Source organism: Mustela putorius, unplaced genomic scaffold (assembly GCF_011764305.1).
Source record: "Mustela putorius furo isolate JIRA1106 unplaced genomic scaffold, ASM1176430v1.1 tig00003896_pilon_pilon_pilon, whole genome shotgun sequence".
NCBI lineage: Eukaryota > Metazoa > Chordata > Mammalia > Carnivora > Mustelidae > Mustela > Mustela putorius.
The window spans coordinates 6,137,405-6,162,768 of NW_025422045.1; positions in this window are offsets into that span (position 1 = coordinate 6,137,405).

Sequence of the window (25,364 nt, forward strand, 5' to 3'; positions counted from 1 at the left end):
TTCTGATATTTTTTTTTACAGCTGATGTATTTAGTTTAGAGATTAGTATTTCTCCACACAGGACAATTTTATAAGAATTTGAAAGGTTTTGATGAGAACCAAGATCAGGTTTTAGGGGTAAAGAAATATGAGACAGGAATTTCCCATAGTAGTCAGATCTGTGGGGGGAGGGAGTAAAGTGGCACGTAGGATGGGAACCAGAAATGGAATGAAAGGCTGAAAGCTGGTAGCATTATGATAGGTAAGAATTTAGACTTTTGAAAAGACTTTAAACTTCTTTCCTTGTTAATAGAAACTGAGAAAGCCTTAGAGTAACTTAGCTGGAACCTGGAAACTGAATTATTACTCATTCAGAAGAGAAATTTTTCGTGTCCATTCTGAAACCTGTGTCTCATGACTTGTCCTGGACAAATCTGGGCATTTACCTTCCTTAAGGGCATTCTGATTACAGAACATAACTTCTGTCTTTTGGATCCTTTTCTCAGAATTCACCCTGGGCCCATTTGTACAATAGGGAAGTACGTTTACAGATTTCCCAACCTATTCTTTTGTGCACTCTCCTCCATTTTCCTAGAATCTCTTCCCAAGTACATCTGACATTCTTGCTCTCTCCCCTTCTTTGAACTTGTTCATGTACATTTAAAAATATCTGAGTTGTCTGCCAGAGCATTAAATTTCTAAGAAAGGCCAGTCCCTTCACTAAGGAAATGAAGCTCCAATGGTATACTTTAATGCATTAGCGCAGGAGTTGGTCTAGTTCTTTCAGGGAGTGAGGCTTTCCTGATGCTTCTAAACTTCCCCAAATGTTGTTATGTAGATATCCTCTCATTGGTCAAGGAGACTATCAGTAGTACATAACAATACCCTAAATATGGTAGCTCCTCCCTCCCCCCATTCTTCTAGGGTAAAATCTTAAAAGATTCCAGTTGGATCAATATTCTTGATCCATAAGAATTGGGTATAGGAAAGATGGACATTGTAACCTCATCCTGACTTAGGGTAGTGGGATCTGACCATGAAATTTGTCAGTAGTGTCATCTTCCTTAGGTCCTTCTGCCCTCTATTCCTAATTTGGTTCTTAATTGTCTGTGACAGTGGAATATAAGGCAATTATTTGAGATGATGATAGTAAAACATACAAGTAATAAAAGAGAAACAATAATAACTGAGAGAGTGACAAATGTGGAGAAAGATGAATGCAGAAATATACAAATATACAGCTGGAAATAAATAAGAGAAAACGAAATGAGAAATGAACAGTTCAGAATATTAAAAGTATATAGAGACTTATCCCAGTAATGCAAACATTTGTCAACACACAAAACTCAATGTAATACACCACATTAATAGAATAAAGGGGAAAAACACATAATCATTGCAATTGATGCGGAAAAAGTATTTGACAAAATCTAACACCCTTAAGAGATTTTAAAAAATCAGAAACTAGAAATAATAGAAGGGAATTTCCTCAACATAATAAAAGACATTTATGGAAAAACCTACAGTTAACATCATATTCAATTATAAAAGACTGGAATCTTTTCCATAAAGATCAGAAATAAAACAAGGATACTCACTTTTATAATTGCTAGCCAACATTGTACTGGAAGTTCTAGCCAGAGCAATTATTCAAAGAAAAAAATGCATCCAAATTGAAAAAGGGGAACAAAAACTCTCTTTTCACAGATTACATGATCCTACATGCAGAAAATCCTAAAGAATTTATAAATTTACAAAAAAACCACCCCCAAATCCCCCAAATTAGAAGAGATCATAAATTCAGCAAAGTTTCAGGGTACAAAACCAAAAATCAGTTGTATTTATATACACTAGCAATGAACAATCCAAACAGGAATTAAGAACACAATTTCAGGGGCACCTGGGTGCCTCAGTGGGTTAAGCCTCTACTTTCAGCTCAGGTCATGATCCCAGGGTCCTCATTGGGGTGGGGGGGGTGTCTCTGCTCAGCAGGGAGCCTGCTTCCCCGCCTCTCACTCTCTCTGCCTACCTCTCTGTCTACTTGTGATCTCTCTCTGTCAAAAAAACAAAATCTTTAAAAAAAATTTTTTTTTTCATTTACATGGTATCAAGAAAAATAAATATTGGGAAATAAAATTAACCAACGTGGTAGAAGACTTGCAACCAGAAAACAACAAAACATTGCTAAAAGAAATTAAAGAAGACATCAATAAGTGGAAAGACATCCCATATGCATGGATTGGAAGACTTAATATTGTTAAGATGACAATAACACCCAAAGCAGTTCACAGTTTGAATATAATTTTTATCCAGAAAATCAAGAAAGTTTTTTACAAAAATGGAAAAATTCATTCTAAAATTCATATGGAATTGTAAGGGGCTCCAAATAGCCAAAAAATCTTGAACTAGAAGAACACTTCTGGGAACTAATGCTTCCTTCCTGATTTCAAAATTTACTGCAAAGCTTACTTCAAAACAATACAGTACTGGGACACCTGGGTGACTTATTTAGCTAAGTGTCTGACTCTTGATCTCAGCTCAGGCCTTGATTCCAGAGTCATGAGTTCAAGTCCTGCATTGAGTACCAAACTGGGTGTGGAGTCTACTTAAAAAAAAATGTAGTACTGGAATAACACTGATACATAGGTCAATGAACTAGAATTGAGGTTCAAGAAATATGGCCATAAATCTAAAGTCAGTTGATTTTGACAAGCATGCCAAGACTATTCAATGGTAAAAGAACAGTCTTTCAACAAATAGTCAGTCCTGGGACAACTGGATAACCACAGGCAAAAGGATGTAGGACCCTTACCTCACACTATATACAAAAATTAACTCAAAAGGGATCAATCCTCTAAATATATGAGGTAAAACCATAAAACTTTAGAAGAAAATATAGAGGTAAATCTCAATGATCCTAGATTTGGCAATGGTTTCATAGATATGACACCAAAATCACAAGTAATAAAAGAAATAAATAGGTAAATAAATTGCATCAAAAAAATTAAAACTTCTGTGCATCAAAGGACACTAAAAAGAAAGTAAAAAGACAACCTACAGAATAAGAGAAAATGTTCTTAAAAATATATCTGACAAGAATCTATTATCCAAAATATATAAAAACTCTTCCAACTCAATAACAAAAAGACTAAAAACAATTTTTAAATGGGCAAACACCAGGGCGGGGGAGGATATATATTTCTCCACAGGATACATACAAATGGTCATATGTGCATGAAACAATGCTCAACATCATCAGTTGTTAGGGAAATGTACCCACAATGGGGTACAACTTCACACCCTTTAGGGTGGCTATAATTTAAAAATGGATAATAACAAGTATTGTTAAGAATGTGGAGAAATTGGAACCCTCACATATTGCTGGTTGGATTGTAAAATAGCATAGACTGTGTGAAAAAAAGGTTGGGGGGGGGGTTGCCTGCATGGCTCAGTGAGCTGAGTATCTGACTCTTGGTTTCAGTTCAGGTTCATCTCAGGGCCCTGGGATAGAGACCTGCACATGGCTTGTGCTCAGCAGGAAGCCTGCTTGAGATTCTCCTCTCCCTTTTCCTCTGCCTCTCCCCCCATTCAAAACAAATAAATGTTTTAAAAAGTTTGGAAGTCTCTCAATAAAGAGAATTACCATATAATTCAGCAATCCCACTCATAGACTTCTACTTAGAAGAAATGAAAACGGGTTCAAACAAAAACTTGTAAACCAATATTCAAAGCAGCACTATCCATAATAATCAAAAGTTAGAAACACCTTGGAGTCCAAGGTCCATCAATTGAATGGATAAACAAAATATGGTATACCCATACAATAGAACACTATCTGCAATTAAAAGGAAATGAGGAAATGGTGACAAATGCTTTAACATGGATGAACCTTGAAAACATTATGCTAAGTGAAAGAAACCAGACTCCAAAGGTCCTATTGCATGATTCAATTTTTAAGAATATATAGAACAAGCAAATTCAAAGAGCCAGAAAGCAGAATAGTGTTCGTTGGGGGGGGGGGGTGGAGGAAGCAGACAAAAGGAGGAGGGAGGAGGAGAGAGAGTATGAAAGCAGGAGATGACAGGGAGCAACAGTTATTAATGAGTACAGAAGTTTCTTTGATAGTGATAGTTGCCACTATCACTGTGCTATATGGGGAATGTGCTATGTGTCACTGATGGTAACTTTTATACTATGTGCATTTTACCCTAGTTTTAAAAAAGGATCTAGGAACACAGTGGAGGAAGAAGTTAGGCAAGATAGGAACTTAGGATTGTTTGAAGAGGCAAGAAACACTGTAGACACTGTGAACTGAAGAAAGAAGAGTCTCTGGAAACCACTTCCGGCAGGAGAAAGCCCTGGGTGCTGTTGCTAGTGACTACCATTAGCTCTTCCATTCTGTCCTCTGGTATGTCCACTGCCAAGCTCAGGGAGAGGCATGTTGTAGGTACTCCCATACACAACAAGCTTTATAAATGACAGAGGAACTGTTACAGGGGCCGGCCTATCCTTGCTGAAAGAACCACCATGCCCAGAACTCCAGTCAAGAAGCCCTGAGACCCTGGCAGGAAAATTTGGCAATACCCCTAGGATAACTGATGGCCCTTGCCAAGAAACCTGTCAAGAGATAACGTAAACTCTGGACCCTGACCTTGTTAGTCCTGAAGGAGTGGTATCCTCCAGAAATGTGTATGTTGCTTTCGTTATTCTTGGTTCAAAGGGGATGGTAAAGATGACTACCTTTTTAAAGGAGCCCTATTGTAAAGAATATCCCCTAGAAAATATCAAGTTGGAAACCAAAAACCTTGGCAGCTGAAACCTTGAACTGTAACTGGGCCCACACTTTGCTGTGTAGGATGTGGTCTGCAGGAGATTCTGACCTTGGGGTGAGAGTGGGTCTAAGCTGCTTGAGTCTGTGAAGCCTATTAGTGGAGTCAGTGTGTGGTGGCCTCAAATTTAACCTCCAAACTCAAACTTTATCATAGAAAAAGTACATATGATAGAAATTTAATAGCTGCTGAATACAGGCCACAAGAAAGGACAAATGATTTCTTTAATTCCATATCAAGATCATTTTCTCCCTTAATATGTAGCTCTCTGGAATATAAGAGAGTGACTGGAGAAAACTTACTGCTTATTTTTTAAGGGATCTCCAGAGCACAGATTTCTTTATTCCCAGTTGCTCAGAGGTCATCAAAAAGGAACATCTGTGCCCCACTCACATTCTGCAGCAACCATGAGTATCTTCTGTGTGGGGTTCCCTGTTTCCCTTCTTTCCTCTCTCTAACCAAATCCCGCTCATTCTATGGATCGTGTAGACACAGCATATGCCTGCCCTCTTATTTCTTACCAAACCCAGCTAAAATACTGTAGAAAATGAAATTTGATTTTTTCTTACGCATTTAGAGAAATCAATCAATTACAGAAATTTTACTGGGATCATTGCAGGGCATGAGGGATGAAACAATGGTTTTTGGCCTCAGAATTCCCTGTCCAGTGGAGCAACTAACCTTCTTCTCTAATAGGTTAAGGGATTTGGGCATTAAAGTTCATCTGCTACAGGAGCAGCATAAAGCTCTGAAGACTGTGTATTTTTAGAGCTAATATCTGATAGGGCCTTCAAATTGGCCCTGAAGTATTTCATAGCATGTGATCTTTTTGCTGTGGGGTAGTGTGTGAGAATCCACAGAGAAGGCCAGTCTGCTAACTGGGGTTTGGGATTGGGCAAGAACTAGGAAAGATTGACACCAATCTTAGAGAAAGGAAAAAGGTATGTGTGAAGAAACCAGTCTTTAAGTAGTCAGATCTTGTGGTACCACCTAGAACAGACTTGAACACTTTTTGAAGGGTAGAGAAAAAGGTGACAGTTTCTGAAGCTAGTGGAGCTCCCATGATGGAATTTAAACGGGACAGAAATCAACTTGGGGTAAGCCCAAAGGAAATGGAGCCCAAAAGTTCCAAGGGGCAGCTCAAAAATTAGAAATTACTTCCTTCCTCTTGCTGTCCTTTGTTCTTACAGGTGGGGATCAGGGCACAATTTGAGAGAGCATGAGACAGCCTCAGGGGGTGTGAAGAAACCGAGAAGGGAGGGAGTGTCAGCAATGAAGAGAGGCACCTCAGTGAGCAAGGAAAGGGCTGAGACCAGATCAGGTGTGAGGTATGAAGGGAATAAAGACAGAAGGACTGGAATAGGTCCAGAAGTAACTGACCAGGCCCTCTGTCCTCATTGGGCTATTCCTGGGAGCCAGCCTCTGCCTGCATTGTGACAGCTTTCACAAGGGACTGGAGCAGGGACAAGGGCCATGGAGTATCATCTATGCCCTCACCCCCTGGGCACTACTCCTCTCTGTACCTACTATTCTTCACTCCTTTCTTTCCCTTTTAGCCTGTAAGCTGGCTCTTAGCTGCCTTTCTTACCCTTTTATTTGCTTCAATCTAAAGGGCAATAAATTTCTCTTGGGAAATTAGGTAATGACGACATTTCAGTGAGTCATAGGCCATTGCATTTGGACCCTTATTTGTGGGAAGGAGGGAAAATTATTTGTCCTTCTAAGAGCTGGCCATCAAAGCACATTCCCACCCTATCCAGTGCCAAAACTGAAGAGACCCCAAGGATCTAAAAAGTCAGGAAATGTTTTTAGACTCAGTGACTTGAAAGGAGCTTCTACTTACTGATTAGAAAACAAACCTATGTGGTTAGCCTTAGCATTCCCCCATGTTTGGGGTTCAAGGCCAAAGAGCATAATGACTGAAGACTGTCAGGGTCTCTTCAGAATAGAAGCAAATATGAAGAGGATGAAAGTGCAGAGGTCACTGAGATTTCAATAACAAATAACAAGAGCTAAGTCATAAGGGTCTGGGAGTGGAAACCAATGAAATGATTATGCCATTCCTCCCTGTTTATAAGACACTGCGGGACACCCCTGCAAATCAGTAGAACCAATCTAAACAGTGCAAGAAGGAAACCCACAAACATCCTTTCAAGAAATTCTGGAAACAAAGCTATTCAGATGTTTCCTTAAGAGCTGGGAGAATGTTGGATTGTTAATTCCTTTCAAGGGTTTGGTGTCTGAGCAGCAGGCTAAGGGAAATGACATCAGACAGGTGGTGACTCTGTGGCATTTTTCATACCTGCTAAGATCTTCTAACCAGCTACAGATCCAGGGTTCTGAAAGGGGGAAGACCCCTTTTGTGCACCTTCCTCCACATCACTGGAGCCCAGATGCGTAGGCATCACCAGCGGTCATTGATCGCAGTTGGAAAACCCACCACTGGAACCTCCAGATAAAACCATGCCTTGACCTCCATCTGGGACTAGTAGCCACAGTTTCTGCCATCTCCCACCTCATTCTATATTATAATGCTTTAAAAATGAACTTTAAGTGTTAATGCCTTTAGGAAATCATGTGATTCTTCAGAGAGATCTTAGTGTGGTGAGGTACTCCCCACTGAGGCTGGGATTCAGAGCTGAACAAGACATAGCCACTATTCTGTCAGGGTTCTTTGGAGTCAGATGTTGCTATCTCAGGGAAAAGCTGCACTTGGAAGCTGGAACTTGGAGTCACCCCTTCATGAGAGGTAGCCTCTGGCCATGTCTGACAAAGTTGCCTAGAAACTTCTGAACCGAGCCTAGATGTAGGGATGTGAAGTTCTCAGATGTAAGCTTCTGGGGAAGCAGACTGGAAAAAACAGGGAGCTCTCTTGGCTTTTGTGGAATATGGGTCTTCGTACTGCTCAGAGGCAAGGCATGGGGCTGCCTCACCAAGGTGGTGCAGTAGAAGACAGAAGGCCAGGTCATGACTGGAAGGGTTAGCTCCCCTGTTGATCGTAACTGGTAGATCTGAAGGGCACATGAATAGAGCCCAGAGGGAGACAGAGGGTGAGGTAGGACAAACCTTGAATGGTCATTTCTGATTCAATGGAATGAGGCAAGGGGAGAACGATGACCTGGCCCTTTGCCCTTGGGAAACTATCAGATGATCCCCTTCTCTTAGCCATTCTTTTATCCCCTTCACTCTCCTGGGGCCCTGTCACTGCTATTTAAAAGGAGGGGAAAAAAGAGTCATCCGATGACAGAACAAGAAAGAGCTCAAGGAGAAAAAATAATCAGAGAAAAGACAGATAGGCAGAGAATAAAAAAGAGGAAAGTAGAAGTATCTAAAAAGCAAACAGGAGTAGAAATAAAGCAAACACAGGAAGAGATTAGGTGACATTCAAAGTTAAAAGAAAATTTGGAAGAAGGATAAGGGCAAGAAGGAAAGAAAAAGGCATGGGATCAAAAAGAGCCCTTCAAAAGGGGAAGGGAGTGCTTAAGAGAACTCTCCTTCCCTTCTGTTATTTTAGACCCAAGTCTCTGTCTGCTCCACAACCCTCCCTCCTCATCCTTCTCGCTTTATTCCTTAATAAATCTCAGACTATGCCATGCTCTAAGCTAGAAACAAGGGAGGAAAAGCTGAATGAAACCATCTCCTTGCTCTTAAATTCCCTGCTAGCAAATTACATGGTACCCTACAAAGTGCATGGGTTAATGGTACTGTACTGGGGGTTGGGCTGGGGGGGGCTGAGTGGGGGCAGGGCATTCCTTCTACATATTAGGAAGAGATTGAGTTTGATCACCCCAAACTTGGGTCCCCAGCTGCCCTGCTTCTTGAGACTATGCCAGGGACTAGGTACCCAATGATGTGGGTGGTAGCTAAAGATTCAGACTCTTCAAAGTTTCCAGCTCCCCTGAAAGTGTTCTATTAATTGTGTACTTTAGGACCACAGGGCAGGAGGCTGCTGCACCCTCACACACATGTGTTATAGGAGAAATTACGAGATTTCCTCCACTTTTTCTGAATCAGTATCTATTGAGGGGATTAAGCAATACACACACACACACACACACACACACACACACACACACACCCTGTGTACTGTCCTTGTCATCTGATAAAGGATATTTTGACACCAAATTAGGGTCTGCATCTCATGTTCTTTGGAGCTTGCCCACTCTGCTCTTAATGGCGTCCCTAGGACCTACATCTGAAGCTTTCCCCCTAGATGGGCCCTGGAGTCTGAGGTTTGGGCACTGCATTCCAACCCCTGCTCTCCCTCTGCTATGCTGTTAGCATTCTCCTGGCAGGCTCTTCTGGGGAGCCCAGTTCTTTGATTTTGATCCAATGCCTCCTGCCCACTAGGCTCTCCTTCGTCCTTGGCAAGAGGCCACGTAACTCATAGTATGTGAGATTTTTAAAAAAAACCCTTCCCCGTTGCTGCCTTTCCAAACTGCTGCCCCAGGAGGACACAGGGACAAAGATGGAGGTCTAGGCCTCACAAGGACATGGCTTTTCCCTTCTCAGAAGAAGGGCAGCTGATGTCACTTTGAACCACTGGCTTATGGAGCTTTTTCTCATTCCACCTGTGTTTAGATGTGCTGCCGCCTCCTGCTATTGGCATCTTTGAGCCACTTATATACAGTAGGGTCCTTTTTGTCTTGAGCTTCTGCAAAGTGTGGCTGTTTACTTCCTAATTTTCCTGGGTCCCCTTTCAAGGCTGGAACATTCTTCAAGTCTTCCTTTTAGTCAACAAGTGCCTTCATGGTCTGTCTCCTCCTCCCCTAGCAAAGCCGAAGTTCAGGTATCCTTTGCAAGGGGCCAGGCACACCATCACACCAAGGGGAAGAAGACCCACAGTCTCTCCTCTGACATTCAGCCTAAATCCCATGGGAGGGCTCAGTGGCCAACAGGAATGTTGCCTAGGTTTTAAAGGAGTCTGCACATAACCCCTTTCTGGGGAGACAGAGGACAGATGCATTTCTGAAATCCCTAAAACACAGATGGACTGTTCTTATCATTCCTGCTTTGTGATATGCCCTACTGTATCCATAGCGTATGGTTAGATCTCTTCCCAGGCCCTTCCCTAAATTTCTTTCAGGAATGTGCAAGGCAGTTTTCTTGCTCTCTTTCTCCTTCCCTCTGACCTCTCTCGTCCATCTTCTTAGCAGCCTCCTCCCTCATGCCCAGTGTCTCGGTGTCCTCCTGAGCTCCAACCTGTCAAAATCTATTTAAGCGCTTTTGATAAGAGACTAGATAATTAGCACTAGGGTCCGAGGGACCAAGGGGTTTCCATTTTTGCTCACAACCTGTTTCCCAGGAGAAGAGTTCCTGGGGATTAGGAATGTCACCAGAGGTTTATGGGGATCTACATATTTCCCCCTTTTTTTAGAGAAAAGTGACTGGCATCACTTCTCAAACCACTGACTTATGGGTGGATTATGGGTTCTCATCCTTTCTGCTTTGACCCCTGTCCTCTGTGACAGGTAGCGCCCCACATAGCTGTATCTGGAGCATCTTCTAGGGCCTCCTGTAGACTCCATGAAGTTCGGGTGTTTGTCTTCTGGCTTCTCCACTCCCTGAACCTCAGATGATCTCACTGAGCTCTCCTGTCAGGTGTCCAGAGCCTTCGTGTTCTGTTTCTTCCCTTATTCACACCAGCCCTCAGTTATCCTTTGGGATGCAGTCATATAACTCTAATTAAAGTAAAAAATACAGCTTCTTTTTTTTCTTCTTCTTCTTTTGTTATTTTTTGTTTGTTTTTTGACCAAGATTGTAGCTGGAATCCCACTCCCCTCCATCTCAGGGGAGGGGCCATATATTATTTCTGAAATCTTTGGCTTTTTGATGGCTTCAGGTTAAATTGAGAATAAGAATATGGCAGACGGAGGTACCTTTTCCAAGATGGCCCTTTTTGTATGTGTGTGTCAGAGGTGGAAGGACTACAGGTTAACCGCACCCTAGAATGAAGCCTGTGTTTATCCACTTAGGTGATAGAAGTGTCTGGGCAGGATGCCAGGTGATATAGGTGTTTGCTGCAAGGTCAGACCTCTGAAGATGCTGATGTTCCCTGTGGGGTGACTTTTAGTTTAGGGCTGCTGTGTAGGGGCCTATGTGGGGGATGGGGTGATAGATGTCTCCGTTCTCACTTCCCTATCTAAAGACAGAGAGGGAAGGAGAAGGGAGCCGTGTCCTTTCCTTTTCTGATTCTGTGTCCCTTTGCTGGGGAGCCCACAAAGCTCTACCCTCTCCTCTGGCCCTTTCTCTTTTGGCCATTCTACTGTCTGATCTTTCCTGAATGAAGGAGAATAGGGGAGGGAATTTTTGGAAAATCCGGTGAATTAAAAAAAAAAAGAAAATAAAAATCAGTTGAACCCAAAGTCATAGAAAGTAGTACTCTAAAGAGACAAAGAAGAAAATATGTATATACACTCGGAGCCCTATTTCCAGGCCCCTAACCTAATATATGGACCTTGGTCCAGAATCTTTGCCTCAAAGGGTCTTGCATAGGGTTGTGAATACGCTATTACGGTGAAATGTGTGGTGGGTAGGCAGTTATCCTTGATTTCATCCCTCCAATAGAAGGATTTTGGGGGACAAGGGTATTATTGTGGTTCTCGCTTGTAGACATCCATGCATTTTCATGGATGGGTGGGGACTGTGTGAAGAAGATGTTCAGACAAATCCGTCTTCTGAGAGATTCAAATTTTGTGTTATATTTTGGTTTGAAGCATAGATTCAGGCCACAATCGGACTGGGGCGGGGGTTGCCTAAGGAGGCACTTTTGAGAAACAGAGTTGTAAATTCAGGCAGTCAGATCAGTAACTCCTGCCTTAGCAATCTCTTGATGTTATCTGCTCCTGTTGATAGTATTTGAAGGCACCTCAATGCCCTGAGCCTGGCCTGCATCCCAGCAGAGCTGGACATGGATCACTCCCTGGATCAGCCCTTCATACCTTGGGAGCAGGTCAAGGGAGAGACAGAAGGGGCTCTGTAATGCATCAGGGAGCATTCTTGCCTGTAGTTGGCTGTTCCTCTTTCCCTTGGTTCCTGTGTCTTTTTATCTCGATCTCCAAATTATCCCATTGTCCCTGTGAAAAGAGAAAAAATGTTAAGCAGCATCTGTCTCCCTATTAACTGGAGAGAGAACAGTCATATAGGGCAGGTTTGGGGGAATCATTTGGAAATGCAGTACTGTTTTGTTATGGCAAGGGAGGGGAAGGAGTGAGTCTATACCTGAGTGGCACCCTAGGGGTCTGAAGGACCAGCAGATGCTTCCAGACCAACCCTGGGTCCAGAAACCCATTTGCCACAAGATGGGAGAAACAAAGGGAAGGGCAGATGCATGTTGATATGGGAGAAGTTGTCAAATGTTCCCTGTTCCCCACAACCATTTTTCTGGTGTCAGGTTAAAATTCAGCTGAGGATACTGTGAACTAGCTCAGTTGGTCTCAGAGTTCATGGACAAATACAACTGAAACATTAACAAAACTGTTAACAAGAACTATTGTGGGCTTGACAACTTTTTCTCTAGCTCAGTATGAACACGGTAATAAAAATTCAGAAGGCAAAGCCACTTTGCATTATCATTTTATAAAAAAATAATTTGACACCCCAAAATAGGAAGGACTGTCAGAATACAGGAAAAACCTTCTTTCCTCCTTTTGCTTGTACCGAGGGAAAACATCTTCCTGGACATGTTCAGTCTCTTCATTGGGACTGGCATCCACCCCACTCATCCAGCTCCAGCTCCCTGGGAGCCACCTCAGCATCACACAGCTCTCTGTGCCTCTCGCCCAGCACTTCGGGAGAAACAGAGGTTCAAATTCATGATAGGCTTACACAGATCTACTGTTTCCCCTTACTAGAGCAAGGTATGTGGTGCCCCTCCAAAAACCTCTGACTCACAGAACAGGTGTTCTGCATCCTCCTCATGTCCTGCTTTGGAACATACCTACCCTTTGTCCTGTGAGAGGTATTTCTGGGGCACTGGAATCTTTCTGTCCCCAGATTTACTCTAGACTTTACTAGGAAATACAGGACTTTGGCTGTTTGCTCTCTCCACTACTGCCTTAGCAGTCCCCTCCTAGGAATATTCATCCATTCCCTTGATATTCTCTCTCTTCTCCCTGTGCAAAGTCAACTCCCAAGTTGTCATTTTTCTAAGAGGCTAGAGAATTCACTAAGGTGAAGACCGTAACTCCTTCCCTGACCACTTGTGATTTGTTGAGCTGGTTCCCAAGGGAGAGATGGATGGACCGGCAAGAATATAGCCTGAGGCTCTTGGGGGTCTGCACTTTTCTCCCATTCTTGGTGGGGAGGAGGTGAACCGGGTCATCTTGAGATAATCAGACTTATTAACAGATTATAGGATCCTGTCCTGCAAGCTTAACGCTATGCCATGTTCTCTGTTGAGGGCATTTCTAGAATCTGTATGGAGCCTTCCTGCAGCCTACCCTTGACCTATTGAGGAGGTTTGACTTAATGCCTTTCCAGCTTCTCCGCCTCCCGTTTTGATGCTGCATTACTCTTCACAGCCCTCTTTCGGGGCTGAGAGCCTTTACGTTCTGTGAAGGCTTCACTCCCCTATCAAAACTTCCTCCCTTCACTCTTCACTCCCCTATCAAAAACAGTTCTCAAACATTTCTGGAGAAGGGACCAGATAACTAGTGAAAAAGACTGTCCAAATCCCCCATCCCCGTTCTTTCTCCCTTTCCAAGCTGTTGCCAATGGAGAGTGCAATCACTGAGAATCCGGCCCGAAGTATACAGGAATCTGTGCTTTCCCCCTTTGCCAGATACAACTAATGTATCACTTCTGAAATTGCTCATTCTGGGTAAACTTTCTGGGTCCTCCCCCTCTCTGCTTTGGGACCTGCCACCCTGTGCAGGAAAGGGAATCTCTAGGTTTGCACAGAAGCTTTATTCAGGGACTACCCTTGACCTTTTTCTCAAATAAGGAAGATTTGTGTCTTCCACCTCCCCATAAAGCACTGCTTTCCATTCTCCTAACAAGAGATTTACAGTAATTTAGTCTGCTCGCTTCTTCCCAATAAAACTCTCAGCTTTCCTTTGGCGTAAGGCCAGAATAATTCACACTAAGGTGAAAAAGGCATATAGCTCCCATTTTGTCTATTCAAGTTGTTGTACAAGTGAAGGGTCCAGTGATTCTAAGTAGTGAGACTAGAACTTTTATAAAGGACTTGAACTTTTCCCACTTGCCTGTGGTAAGTGAACATTATTATAGAAGAGGTCACTCTTCAATACTTTTGAAATCCCCGACTTATACACAGACTTCTATATTGTCCCACTATCCTGTTTGAGACTCCTTTCCCCTTATGAAATAATTAAAATTCATTTTCTTGTCCTCCTACCTCATCTTCTCTAAAATTGTGGCAGGTGGTCTGTCTCCTCTCCACTTTTAAGCCCATTTCTCATTTTTCCTTTGGGGAAAAGAATGAGATAACTCAGAATATAATAGCAAAGTTCCACTTTTTTCCTTCAAAGCAATGACAGTTCTTTGGACCACAGTAATAAAGTTCTAATGACTGCGTGTCAGACACCACTGCTTGGGAAAACTCTTGAGAAAATTGCAATTGTGAGGGAGAATCTTCAGTCACTTTCCTTGGTAGAAGTTACCCTGGTGATGATAAGAATTCCTCCTAAGTCCTAACCAGTCTGTTCTGGGAACTGCTCTAGGAAGTCTTAGAGAAAGCGAGCCCAGAGTGTAGCCATAGGTTTATTGTCTTTCAGGTTGTTATATCGGCCCCTTTTTGACAGTGCTCTTCCAAGGATTTTTTAAATAAGACCTTAAAGAGATCTGTATCTTAAAAAGGCTGGTATTCAGGAAGTTGTTCAGGAAGGATCCTGAGACAAAACTGTAAGTAGTAGAGCTGAGAAAGTGCTAGATTGGGACAAAGATCCGTTTTAGTTCTGGTTCTGCCATTTTCCAGCAAAAGCGAATAGTCCCCTGAACTTTCTGATCCTCTCTTTTCTCTCGGACAAAATTGGTATACTACTAGCCACCACAGAGCGGTGGGTAAAAGTTCTGTATGGGGTGTGAAGCAGGTAATGAATGTTACTTGTCATTGTAATAATTACAGCCCAGAGTGATGCCAGGTCCCATGTGCACAACCTCATCTACCCTAGTGCTTCCTTTCTTCCCAATGAATAGCGAAATGTCTACTTGGAGATCAGGCCTTCAGAGCCTGTACTTTGTAGACTCTGGCTTATAAAACTCTTGAAATCATATGCAAAAGCTCACTTGTATATGTGAGTAGGATTTTTCTAGGGAGATGATTCATAAGATTTATTCAGATTCCCCATGAGATTCCAACCTCTACAGAGTTTCAGAGGTGGAATTTGAGAGTTAAACCTTTGATTTCATCATCACCCTCCTACAGTGGGTCTAAGGTTCTAGCAAATTTAACAGTGTTGTTTGATGGTAAGGCAGAATATTTGAAAATGCAACTATTAGTATTAGGGAAAATCAGTGACGTGCTCACTGGCATAAACAGATTGTCTGCAAGCTGAAGGAAAGCAAAACAGCAACTCTGCCTATATTATTGTCAACTGTTTGACGTTAAGCAAGTCCCTTGCCCCCACTGTCCTTCAGTGTCCTCCTCTGTAAAATGAGAAGATGAACTAGAGTTTCTCAAAGTCCCTCAACAACTCCTCAACAACTATGATTCTCTTAGGAAGTAGGATGAAAACAGACCTAGATCCCTACAGTAAATGAAAAAGAATTGGGAGAAAAAGGCACTTTCTGCCTAAGAGTTCTTAATTCCAGAGACTTCAACCCTGATAAGGTTCTGAGAGTAAGTCTGATGCTCAGAAAGTTCCAAGGTGAAGGATGTAGAAGAACTACCTCAAGAAACTTTGATATGCCAGACTGGACTGTCCCCCATTCCGAGGTCCACAATCAAGTTGGCCCTCTCTACAGGCATGGTCTTTCCGGCCCTGACTCATCTCCTACATCACCATTCTTCCAGTGCCAGAACCATGAGAGGTGCCTGTTTGTGTCTTGAACAAGTGAACAGCTGTGGAGCATCAACACCTCCCTGCTACCACCTCAGTCCTCATGTAAGTCAAAGAGAAACACTCAGCATAGCAGAATGGGAGACTGGGGAGAGAACGCTGAGCTTGTGTCTTAGCAGGATCTGACACTGACGCTAACCCCACCCACCCAGCTGGAGCACAAGGGGTGCAGAAATCCTTGAGAAGTGTTCATTCTGAGTTGGGTCCATTATATTTTCTGAGAGTAATAAGTTACCTAGCTTATTTCATTATTTACCTTTTTATAAAATATTCATTGGTAATTACAATCTATTTCTGAAAACTATATGGTAGGTTTTGGTATCTGTTTCTACTCCTCTTCACTTAAGACATAAATTTTAGGGGAGTTGGATAAAGGTAGATAAACTCTATTACAAGAAGAGGTAGGAGTAGATCTTAACATTGCCCGTTACCCTCCCTAAGGTAGGACATCAAGGTCAATGATTTTTGGATGCCAAAGACAGTTGAGTGGAGTAGTGTGTTTGCCACAACTTTTCTAAGAGGGAGTATGAAAAAGAAAGGGCTTTTGAAGAGCGAAGAAAGGAAAGAGTCTACTGCATTGCGTTGCCACACACACTACACCTAGACCAGAGATATGGGGGACACCTTGATCTCCACTTTGAAGGCCTGGATGTTTTTTAATAACAAAAAACAGTATTCTTGTGGTCTTATATAGACATCCAAAAAATTAGGAAGAATTTAGAGTAAAAGGCAAAATATGTCCCATTTATCACCTACCTGTCCTTTAAAAGCAGTAGTTGCCAAAGCCTCTTGTTCATACTTTTCTTTCTCTGTCTTTATACACAAGCATGTATGTACACACATGCCATTTTTCACTCATATTTTTAGGGTGATTGCATGTTTGTATATATGAGTCTTTCTCCTTTCTTGGCAGCTGCATGCTATTCCATAAACATGTTGATGGTTTGTTAGGTTGTCCCCCTATTACAGTCATCACAGTGACCATTCTCCTAGATGGTCTCTGTTTTTGCACATGTACAAGTCCATTATCTCTTAAAAGGAGTGGGAAGCTATGTGAATTTCAAATACTTAATATATGCTTTTTCTTTACTTAGAAGAATTCCACTCAATACATGACTTTTGAAAAACTATTCCACTCAATACATGACTTTTGAATGAAGAACATAGAACTCTCCTTATTTTCAGGCATTAAGATAACTAATTTAAAAAATAGAACTAGTTTGCTTATTTCACATAGGGTCAATTGTAGAGAAACAGAGAAGAAAACAGGCAACTGAGGGAAAAATACATAAGACCTTCATGATTTCTAAAGACCTATGAGGAAAAGGTCTTAATATATTACCACTAAACAAAAAAATAAGCTTTTAAATTTACAGATAGGTAAATTTTAATAGACTTACATTAACTCTGTTCATTGGGAAAAGGAGAGAATACACCCTTTCAAAGATCCTTGAAACATTCACTAACAAGTTTGACATTTATCATACCACAAAAAAAAAAAACTCAGTAAATTCCCCAAAGTAGAAATATTACATTGAAAATTTTATAGACTGTATTCTCTGGATATAATTAACAAAACTAAAACTCAAGAGATTAAGAAAGACTATACTATGAGGAATAAATTCAGACTTTCTTACCACTTGAGCACAACAGGAAATGAATACTAAAATTGTAGAATATCCATAAAATAATAATCATGAAAACAGGTGCCTGGGTAGCTGTTGTTAAGCATCTGCCTTCGGCTCAGGTCACGATCCCAGGGTCCTGGGATCAAGCCCCATATCAGGCTGCCTGCTCGGTGGGAAGCCTGCTTCTCCCTCTCCTACTGCCTGTGTTCCCTCTCTCACTGTGTCTCTCTCTGTCAAATAGATAAATAAAAATCTTTTTAAAAAAATAATCTGAAAACATCAAATATCCTAACCTATATGTAATTCAGCAAAAACCTTTTTTGGAATAAAATTATTAGCCTTAAATTCTTCAATTAAATAAAAAATAAATTATCTAATGCATTTGGCACAAAAATCCAGAAAGCAGAAGTAATTCATTAATAAAGATTAAAATGGAAGAGCATTGGGGTACCTTGCTGGCTCAGTTGGTAGAACATGTGACTCTTGATCTCAGAATTATGGGTTTGAGCCCCATGCTGGGCATAGAGCCTATTAAAAATAAATAAATAAATAAATAAATATAAAAGAAAAAACCATTATATTTTAATAAGACAGGAAAATAATAAATATAAAATCTGGTTATTTGAAAAGTAGATGAACTCTTTGAAAAATAAATTCTATAACCTAGTTAAGGAAAAGGAGGGGCATAAACACTCTGCAAAATAAGAAAATTAACTACCAATGGAAAAAAAGGCCTAGAATTACAAGTTATTCTTTTTCTCACCTCTAGGCAAACATAACTAGAAATGTGGGCAAAATGGATAATTTTCCAGCAAATGGTCAGAGAGCAACTACTATCCTCTAAAAATGCACTGGGCCTAGAAAGTTTCATGGAGAGATTCTATAAAATCTGCAGAAACCTGTTTAATAGACCCACAACTTAGACAAAGAAAAGTTATCATCTTTTTGGAAAGAATCATCATATTAATGACAGAGATTCTAGGATAACCAAAATTATTTTTCAAATGGATAAAATTGGAGGACATAACCTGCCTGATTTCAATACAGTGTGGTATTGGCACAAAGATAAACATACAGATCGATGGAATATAGAAGTAGTTCCACACAAATATAGGTTAATTGGTTTTCAACAAATTTCCCAAAGTAATCTAACAGGAAAAGGAAAATCTTTACAACAAATGGTGCTAAAACAACCAGACATCAATGTGGAGAAAAAATTAAACTTCTTAATGCACATAATACACAAAAATTAATTCAAAATGTACCACAAAACTATATGTAAGAGCCAAAAGTATAAAACTTTCAAAACCTACAAGAAAACAGAAGAGCTCTGTGACCTTGGACTAGGCAAAGATTCCTTATATATGTCACAAAGAGTACTAACCATAAATGAGCATTTTTGATAAACCAGACTTCACCATAATTTCCAAATTTGAACTTTCCCAAAGATACCACTAAGAAAGCAAAGGTAAGCCACCAACTGAAGGAAATACCATTTGCAAAATATAATATCCAACAAATGGCTTGTATATAGATTTCATAAAGGAATTTTATACCTCAATAATAAGATAAACAACCCAATTTTGAAAGTGGACAAAAGATAGTGATGTATGGAAGTGCTGAATCACCATATTGTACTCTTGAAACTAAAATAACACTGTATGTTAATTAACTGGAATTAAAATTAAAACTTAAAAAAAAGGGGGACAAAAGATGTAAACAGATACTTCATTAAAGAAGATATATGAGTGATAAATAAGTGTAGGGGACCCTGCCAACCCCCTAGACAGAGGTTTGAATCATGGCCTGAATCCTGACCTGATGCTTCATGGTCTTCCCAGAACAGAATAGGACTGGAGGCTTGTGAGGGGCTCAAGGCAGTCTCCCCTAGAGGCTGTCATGAGACCACTTCTTACCTGTGATCTGATCTGCCTTTCTGCCACTTCCCTGCCCCCACCCCAAAATAAAGCTATAGAATATAAAGCCTTCTTAGCTGGAGTCTAGATTTGGCTCCTCAACAATGGGGTTTCCCACATCTCATGTAATCATCCAGCCTCTTCTGTCTCAGCCATTCTTCTGGCTGTGTGGGGCAAGAACCAGGAGAAGCTGGCATCTTTGACTTTTTCTTCTATTCACTGTCTATATAAGTAAAAATCTAAACTGAAAAGTGGCTCATATCTTTATAAGCTGAATCATTCAGGCCTGGGCTTTGTCACCTGACTGTGAGCTTGACAATAAGCAGATGAAAAGATGCTCAACATCAGTAGCTATCTGGGAAGTATAAATTAAACCATAGTAAGATACCATTACCCACTTATCAGGAAATCTAGAATGAAAAAGACTGACCATACCCACTGCTGGAGAGCTCATGTAGCACCTGAAAAACTCAGACACTTCAGTGGGAAGGTAAAATAGTACATCTGTTTTGGGAAATATTTTGGTAATTCTTTAAAAAGTTAAACGTACACCAACCATATGACCCTGCCATTCCACTGTCCGGTATTTACCCAAACGAAATAAAAGCATACGTCTGCACACGTCTTCTACATGAATACTATAGCAGTTTTATTTGTAATAGCTAAAAACTGGAAAAGACCCGAATGTCTGTCAAAAAGTAAATGAATACACACAGTGTGATACATCCATATAAAGGAATACTAGTCATCAATAAAAAGGAACCAAACCACTATTGATAGCTGAATGAAATCATTAAACTATACCAGATAGTACTTATTATACGATTCCACTTATATAAGATTCTAGAAAATGCAAACAAGTCTACAGTGACAAAGCAGATTAGGGATTGCCTGGGGATGGGAGGTGTGGATCATGAGGCAATTCGGGGAAGTGATATGCTCAGTACCTTTATTGTAGTGATGCCTTCGTAAGGGTGTACATATGTTAATACTCACCAAATTTTACACTTAAAAATATGCAGTTTATTATATATCAACTGTAGCTCAAAAAAGACATATAAAACTGCAACCTGATCTAATTTCAGATGTTTTTTTAATGCTCTCTGGCTGCCATGAGAAGTAGAAGCAAGGAGTTCTTAGGAGCCTAGGGCAGTCACCTGTATGAAAGAGGCTGATGACTGGGGTGACCGTGGAAATGGAGGGGAGTGGAAAGATGTGAGATGTATTTTAAGACTTAAATAACAATAATTGCTGGCAGTTTGATATCCTTTCTTGAGGAAATTCTCCCTTGGGTCTCTGGTCCAGGTCATACAAATGTGTGATATAATTTCTCATGCTCCCTATATCATCAATGTTCACAATTGTGTACTTATTTGTACTAAAATTCTACTAGTATTTAATTACCACTAGGCCCTAGGTAGCATCAGGGCAGAGTGTGTAGAACTCACCACTCTGTCCCAAGTGCCTTGTCCAGTGCCTGGCATGCAGAAGGGTTATATGATAGTTTTAAAACATGTCTGCATCGCCTTTAATTTTTCTGCCATCCATAAGTGTCCTGCATCTTCCAAAGCTAGGTCTTAAGAGGCAACAGAACTTCTACCCAGGTTTCTATTGCTTGCTCTGGTTTTAAATCATTAAAATCATTTAAATCATTGGGGGCAGTTTGTTATGTATGCAGCAATAGATAATTAGAAAAAGCTTAGTAAATATTTTTTGAGTGAATGACAAGCTCTATTTTGCTTCAGCTGTGTGTGAGTCTTTAGCCACAGATCTGTTTTCCTTCCCATCAGGTCCTAAAAAATCCCAGAAGCTCTGATGCAGAAACAAAAGTCTGTGCTCTTCAGACCTATCAAGAGGAGACCTGGAAACTCCCTGCCCTCAACCCCATAGAGAGCACTACAAGGCTAGGGAAAGCTGGTCCTGGCAATGATCTCAAGAGAACAGCTTGCTTGTGAGTTCCTGACCTTGAACACCTTCAAGGGAACACACATGAACACACGGTGTGTGAGTGTGTGCATATATACATTTTCCTGGAAAGAGAGTCCGTCCCCATACCCTAACTTCTTTCAGTTTTTCAAGGAGTCTGTCCCCCAAATGTTAGGACCTTCTTTTCCAGTCTAACTATCCCAACTTCTAGATTAGGAAACCGAGAATACATCCTTTTCTGGTTGTAAGGTAGAGGAGTTTCCCTGAATAAGCTTCCTTCTGAAAACAAATTCTGAACAAAATTTAAATTTTCTTAAACATGCTGATGAGCTGGGGAGAAAATAAGTTGTATCTTGGGCCCAAAACCCAAGAATCCGGAGAGCTAATAAACTAAGCCTTGAAACCAGCTTTTGTCTTTAGGACTTCTTAAAGTCGGCCAATCAGTGATAAACCTCCCAGTCTTGAAAGTGAACTTGAACTTCAGTTTTCACAGCCTCACGGAGGTAAAGTGATAGGAAAGAAACCAGGACGCTCAGGGGAAGGGTCTAATACCCCCCACCGTAAGACTGAGACCCAAGGACTATACCCTCAGTAAATGGAGCAACTACATAGAAGCGCCACTACCTCCCAACAGCCTGTAAAGAAAAACACCTGCCTTACATGGACTATTTTCAAGGCAAATATATTTCTTGAGAATTCATAACCAATAAGTCATCCCTCATAAGGGTTTGAAGCCCCTTCACAAGGTTCCCTTCACCTCCCTCCCTCCCTCTCTCTCCTACCCTGGCCAGGGGCCGGGACACACGGCCGCGGGGAAGCCGCGGAAGAACCGCTTCCCCAGCGAGGCGAGCGCCTGAGGAGAGCCAGCCACCTCAGCCGGCGAAGTCTCCCGCGGGGACTCGAGCGCCCAGGCCTGTTCACTGACCTGGTGAAGACCGGCGGGCCTGGGGAGGGCCTCTGAGGGCTCGGGCCGCTGCTGGGGGTCTGGACTTCGGACGAAGCTCTTCAGGCGGGGGCCGTGCCGCCCGCCCCGCCGGGGGAGAACCGTGGAGCCCACGCGGACGCCGGGATATGGCGCCGGGGGCGGCCCGGGGGCGAGCTCTGGGAGAAGACGCCGGCTCTCCTCTCGCTTTCCCCCAGGAGCCTGACTCTCCCGCTGGGGGCTTCCCCGGGGCTGTGGAACCTTCCTCGGATGCTCTCGCCTCTGGCTGAGGAAAGCAGATGTCCGTCTCCGCCCCCTCCCCGCCAGAACCCCCAGACCCCCTTTCCTCCCCCACAGCGCACAGGCTCGCTCCAGGTTTAACCCCGCGTGACCGCCGGGACCCCGACGTGCAGTGAGGGGGTGACCGAGCGGGGCGCCCTCCGCCTCACACTCCCACGCTCCGGCTCGAGGCCTGGGTCTGGGAGGCGAGGCTGTGGAGCCGCGGTGAGGTTGGGTCCGTCCGGGGAGGGCCTGGCCCGCCCAGCAGAGGGGTCTCCGGGGCAGGCCCTCCCCGGGGAGGGCTGGTGGCCCAGACGCATGTGTCTGTGGCCGGGCAGGCTTGGCAAGGCCCGGAGCAAACCCGCAGGACCCTTCACCCGCCTTCTCCAAGTGCTTTCCCGCCACCCCGTCCGTGGATTTCAGGCACCCATGGGATTGAGTTTCCGGGAAAACGGGCGGCGTAGCGCCCTGGCGCATCAAAGCCGCAGGTGTCACTGAAACGAGTCCCCACAGGCAGCGCGTTCCCAACAGAGCAAGAGAGCGAATCACGGAGAGCTTTTAAACAGGCGTCCAGGCTGCACCCCATACCCGTGAAATCCGTGCCTCTGAGGATGAGCACGGGTGGGGTGTGTTTTAAAGCTCCCGGGTGACCCGAAGGAGCAGCATTCGAGGCTCGCAAGCATCCTGAAAGACGGGCGGTGGCGTTATCCCCACCGTGCAGACCTAGCGCTCAGAGGGCTAAAGCCAAATGGAAGGGGCCTGAAGTCCCAGACCGAACCGAGCAGGTGCCCCCAGCTTGCCATGGATCCAGGCTTCCTGTGGGACCGTGAGGCCTCTGGCTAGCCGGGGAGCTTGGCTCCCAGCTTGGCTGGGAAGACATTTCTGCCACCTCTTTCTCCAAGCACTGAGTTGGGTGGGGCTCCTCCAAGCACAGAATGCAGTGGGTCACCTCGACTCACCAGCCCTGGGTTCCTTTCACTGGAAAGGCGTGCCCTTTGTGAGGGGAAGGATGCATTTTTGAGGTGAAATGTTGTATAGCAGCCAGGAATGGAAAATATTAAAAGCCCACTGGCTCCAACAAGGTTCATTCCAGGGCCAGAAAGTCCAGAAAAGAGGAAGTCTATTGGTGGAGGCCTTGGGGCTGGCCACCCAGCTCCTGTATCCCAGGCTGTCTCCATCATCAGGGTTTCAGCAAGCCTTGCCTGGGCCAGAAGAAGGTCCCAGGGTGGTGAACCCAAGGTAGGGTTGCCAGATGTTCTGATATATCTAGACTATATCCCTATATTTAATGCTTTCATCCCAAATCCCATGTTGACCTTGTCAGAAAACCCTATATGTCTTATATTCAGGTTTTTTTTTTTCAATAAATTACAAGATTTCAGCAATTCAAGCTTTATCCACCCACCCACCCACCACTGCCAGTTACTGGTGCATAAAACACTTAAATGGTAACACTAGCCGAAATCATATACTCCCTTCTCCCATTTGGCTAAAGGAAGACCCAAAGAGGGGAATAACAAACAAGGTACTTTTCATATTCACCAAAGGGAAAAACTATTCTTTCAAAATGTGAGTATAGTTGGCACACAATGTTACTACATTAGCTTTGTGTGTACAACATAGTTATTTGACTTCTCTAGACATCATGCTGTGTCCAGCCACAGCACAGCTACTAGCTGTCACCATACAACACTATTACAGTATCCTTGACCACATTTTCTATGCGGTGTCTTTTATTATTGCAACTTATTCATTAGGAAAACTATCATCCAAGATCCCAATTCCAGAAAGTCCCCACACTAATTAGAACTTCATTCAGATCAATACACGAAGTCTGAGACAACTTCGTTAAGGAGGGCTTGTGGAGACATGACCACTAAGTAAAATGCATCTTGGATGAGACCCTTGAACAGAAAAAGGACATTAGTTAAAAATTAAGGTAAATTTGAAGCATGGGTTTTAATTAATAACAGTGTATCAATCTTGGTTCATTGTGATAAATATACCATACTAGGGTAAGATGTTAAAGAGAATAGATAAATGGGGGAGTCTCTGCTATCATAATTTTTCTGTAAACCCCAAACTATAAACTTAAAAAAAAAAACAAACCCACTAGGTACTGAGACACCAGTGGCCTTCCTTGGGCAGAAATGTCGCATATGAGTTGCTAGGGGAAGAATGCATTCTGGGTGGCCCCATAAGAGTAAGAGAGGATATGGAAGCCTGTGTGGTTTCCACCAGCCTCCATTGGTGTCTTTTCCCCCTATGATTGGACTGTGTATATCCTCTGTTTGTCCCTGTAAGTCTTAGTAATGAGTACAACCACATGTGGCATCCCATGAGTTCTGCGCACAAGTTTCTGAGCCTGAGTGGTCTCGCACACCCTTGACACACTTGTCATTCAGTGTTCAATCTTCAGGAATTAAAACCGCATTGGCTCTCTTAACAAATGTAGTTGCAAGAATGCCAGTTTAAAGGACTGAAATAGTTAAAAGCTAAAGAAAAGGCTCCAAAAATCCACTGAGCCTACTTTTTTCTTGTTCACAATTTTCAGTATCTCTTTAGCAATAGGATTATTCATGTTGAAAGAAGAGGAAAGAGCTTTGTTATAGAACTCCATTGCTAAATGCATTCATTGTTGAATGCATTAAAGAAAATATTGACAAAATAGTAATCATTTAAATGTTGATGCTGTCTTAAAAGGAACAGAAGTGGGGCACCTGGGTGGCTCAGTTGGTTGAGTGACTGCCCTCTGCTCAGGTCATGATCCCGGAGTTCCCGGATCAGTACCAAATAGGGCTCCCTGCTCAGTGGGGAGTCTGCTTCTCCCACTCACCTCTCTCCACCCAGGCTCCCTCTCATTT